At 46.9% G+C, this 4,143-nt stretch overlaps 2 long non-coding RNA genes across 2 annotated transcripts; both read right to left on the reverse strand.

Moving 5' to 3' along the window:
• Window positions 1–1,316: 1,316 nt before the first annotated feature.
• On the reverse strand, window positions 1,317–1,970 carry LOC141114074 (uncharacterized). Its single transcript, XR_012236864.1, has 2 exons — window positions 1,754–1,970; window positions 1,317–1,630 (listed from the first exon to the last, which is right to left on the reverse strand). It is a non-coding gene; the product is annotated as an uncharacterized lncRNA (long non-coding RNA).
• A 1,129-nt stretch (window positions 1,971–3,099) lies between these two features.
• Window positions 3,100–3,752, reverse strand: LOC141114075 (uncharacterized). Its single transcript, XR_012236865.1, has 2 exons — window positions 3,537–3,752; window positions 3,100–3,413 (listed from the first exon to the last, which is right to left on the reverse strand). It is a non-coding gene; the product is annotated as an uncharacterized lncRNA (long non-coding RNA).
• Window positions 3,753–4,143: the final 391 nt, after the last annotated feature.

The following is a 4,143-nucleotide window of genomic DNA, read 5'->3' on the forward strand; positions in this document are numbered from 1 at the left end:
CTTGAATCAGCACAACATCTAGTTTGAGAGATTTGTAGTGTTCAATGCCACTCTCCTCTTCCTAGGGGAATTCAGACCCTGTACATTATGAGATGCCACCCTGAGGTCAACCCCCTTCACTGAATTGTCAGCCATGGGAACAGAGGGAGGGGATCACCAATCAAGCAGTCACTTACCCTATGAGTAATGTAGGAATAGAGTTGAGGCTTCCGAAACTTGAATGGGTCCTGAGAAGGGTCATCTCCCAAAGATAGGCGTGGTAGTGAAGTAAGAGAGGGAAAAAGAGGGGGGATAAGTACAAACAAACAACCACAGAGACAAAGACATGGGTCCTTTAACAGGACCCTTGGGGAGTGGAGGGGGAAAAAACCACCACCCCCAAATCTTAAACGCCGGTCACCTAAAGAGGATGACCCACGACCCATGCCGAAGAAACACTGTCGGTTTCCAAGGAATGGGTGGAGGCGCAAGGGGTCCACCCTGAACCCGAGCGACAAATCTATATTAAAACAAAAACTAGACACACTTAATTAATTAATGTCTTAGTTGCTAACCTACAAATTATCAAAACATGACCAACTGATGAAGAGGAGAAATACCGTTATTGGCACTAGGCCAGGCCACCCCTTAGAGGCCCACCCGTGGCCTGTCCGCCTCCCCCCTACCTGACAGCGGGGAGAAGCCGGAGAGGCCGGCGGTGGAGGGCCCAAAGGGCCCCAAGCCCCTCGACACAGGCAAAAAGAAGGGGTGAAGAGGGAGCGGTTTACTTGTAGGGACATAGGTCAAATTTCCTAGAGAAATTTGGAACCATCTGGGCCTTACACCCTGTGTTCGCCCCGGAGGGGGAAGACCCTCGCCTCCCGGAGTCGTCAGTTAAGCAAAGACCCCTGACTGGAGATAGTCGGGGACCCGTTCCCCATTCCTTGGCAGTTTGTGTAGTAGGCTGACATACAGTTATGATAGTGTTTCTTCTTTAGCTAGAGGCGCTTAGTGTCAGCTAAGCCATGGGGAATAATGACAATCAGGGAAGTGTGAACGTTAACGAACCAAAAACCAGTTTTGGAGCCGAGCTCCATCAACAGAGGGGACTCCTGTCCCAACGGGAGAAACCCATAAGCGGGTAGTGGAGTGAGATGGTCGGGACGGCTTCTTAAGGTGGTCTTCCGTCTTTACTTTTCTTGGAGTAAATAAGATAAAAATAAAAAAGAGAAGATTGGGACTTTAAATGAGACACTGAGTCTCCATCCCTGTGCGTATAAAAAAATAGGAGGTTGGGACTTTGAGTGAGGTGGGCCAATGAGACCAGAGGGACAATCACAATTGCGTAAAACATTTATTGATACATAATAACAATTGGACACAAATGAATTACAAAAAAGATAATAATATCCAATCATGTAACCATCCCATCTTGCCTGTTGAATGGGGAACATAATGAGCAGCCCCCAAATGGTACAGGATAAGACAACTGAAAAAAATTGATTCATAACAGTAGCATGAGGTCACAAAATAAACATAAAAGCTTATAGATATATGGACCTAATAAAGTCTATAATTAATATGGTGCTTGTCGTAGGCCCGACGCGTTTCGTGTATCAAACACTCTTCAGGGGCAATATAGCACCAAAATCTAAAAGGGAAGAAAAAAGGGGGACAGTATGATGGAAGACTGGATAAGGTGCAAAAAATGCACTAAGAGCAAAATAAACATAAAAAAGAGATTAGCAACCACTGAGCCCCCATAGAAACTCACATGTTACAGGAATGCGAACTCCAAGAGGTCCATAGGCAGCCGGCCACCCAATAACTCAGGTCCGGGAGCTGAGGGAGGAGCTTAGAGAAGGAGGCCGGGAGGTGAAGAGGGCCACATACATAGCTGGAGTAAGAAGAGTAATATATGTCAAATATAGCCCCATATAAAGCTGGAGCCCCTAATAGCAGAGAGGTGTATAATAATCTAAAGACTGCCCCTCTTACCTAAGGTGGTGTAGAATAGCCAAACTTGTCTGACCCAGTGACGGACGTGTCATGTAAGAGCAGGCTAAAACAAATGTATGGGTCCTATCTATATAGCCAATCCCCGCCCCAATCAGAGGAACTCCCCCCAGCATCACGTGGTGCGGACAAAGACTGGCGGGAAACTAATACCAACGCAGCGGCCACCGCCGCTCACAGCTGCTGGAGAAGTCGCCCTACCACGTGTCCGCACAAGAAGGAAAACACAACGTCAGCGCCGGGACACTCACGCAGAGGTCACGCGCATGACGAGGGGACGTGATGCCGACGCACAATGGGAAACCCGCCCCGAACACCCGCACCCGCCGTAGCGGACGAGGGGGGAAAGGGGAGGGATCCCAGGTGTGCCTCGCAGCTCCCGGACACTGAACAGAGGGCAGCCAACCACAAGCAGGCTCTATGGGGACACATACCACATGATCGCTCCAAAATGGAGGGAGGGAGCTAGAAAGAATGAAAAAAGTATAGAGAAACTGCAAAAAAAAAAAAAACAAAAAACAAAAACCGAATAAGTAAATAAACACACATGGGAACAATACAAAAATATTGTAATAATCTTAAGCAAACCCCCTAATACGGGGGGGGGGGAACCTAAGGGTTCAAGGCAAATGCCTTGTGGGGTAATTACCGTCGTATTAGAGCTTCCAGATGGACTCAAGCCCGACCTCCATCGCTATATCGAGTAAATAAATGAAGTGGGGACTTTACATGAGACTCTAGGTCTCCATCCCTACACTAGCATCAAACAGGAAAATAGGGACTTAGAATGAGGGGGGCAAATGAGGCCAAAGGAACAATCCAAGAACATGAACCATTAGGTGAAGATAAATATGAAAATAACACAATGACATAATCATGTAGTAATAGTCCCATGAAGAATATAATGAAAACACATATACAGTTTTATGACTACCCCCGGGTCTCAGAGCACACCTCCATCCCTGCATCGAATAAATAAGATAAAAATAAAAAAGAGAAGATTGGGACTTTAAATGAGACACTGAGTCTCCATCCCTGTGCGTATAAAAAAATAGGAGGTTGGGACTTTGAGTGAGGTGGGCCAATGAGACCAGAGGGACAATCACAATTGCGTAAAACATTTATTGATACATAATAACAATTGGACACAAATGAATTACAAAAAAGATAATAATATCCAATCATGTAACCATCCCATCTTGCCTGTTGAATGGGGAACATAATGAGCAGCCCCCAAATGGTACAGGATAAGACAACTGAAAAAAATTGATTCATAACAGTAGCATGAGGTCACAAAATAAACATAAAAGCTTATAGATATATGGACCTAATAAAGTCTATAATTAATATGGTGCTTGTCGTAGGCCCGACGCGTTTCGTGTATCAAACACTCTTCAGGGGCAATATAGCACCAAAATCTAAAAGGGAAGAAAAAAGGGGGACAGTATGATGGAAGACTGGATAAGGTGCAAAAAATGCACTAAGAGCAAAATAAACATAAAAAAGAGATTAGCAACCACTGAGCCCCCATAGAAACTCACATGTTACAGGAATGCGAACTCCAAGAGGTCCATAGGCAGCCGGCCACCCAATAACTCAGGTCCGGGAGCTGAGGGAGGAGCTTAGAGAAGGAGGCCGGGAGGTGAAGAGGGCCACATACATAGCTGGAGTAAGAAGAGTAATATATGTCAAATATAGCCCCATATAAAGCTGGAGCCCCTAATAGCAGAGAGGTGTATAATAATCTAAAGACTGCCCCTCTTACCTAAGGTGGTGTAGAATAGCCAAACTTGTCTGACCCAGTGACGGACGTGTCATGTAAGAGCAGGCTAAAACAAATGTATGGGTCCTATCTATATAGCCAATCCCCGCCCCAATCAGAGGAACTCCCCCCAGCATCACGTGGTGCAGACAAAGACTGGCGGGAAACTAATACCAACGCAGCGGCCACCGCCGCTCACAGCTGCTGGAGAAGTCGCCCTACCACGTGTCCGCACAAGAAGGAAAACACAACGTCAGCGCCGGGACACTCACGCAGAGGTCACGCGCATGACGAGGGGACGTGATGCCGACGCACAATGGGAAACCCGCCCCGAACACCCGCACCCGCCGTAGCGGACGAGGGGGGAAAGGGGAGGGATCCCAGGT

The sequence above is a fragment of the Aquarana catesbeiana genome, linkage group LG12 (genome assembly GCF_042186555.1).
Source record: "Aquarana catesbeiana isolate 2022-GZ linkage group LG12, ASM4218655v1, whole genome shotgun sequence".
NCBI lineage: Eukaryota > Metazoa > Chordata > Amphibia > Anura > Ranidae > Aquarana > Aquarana catesbeiana.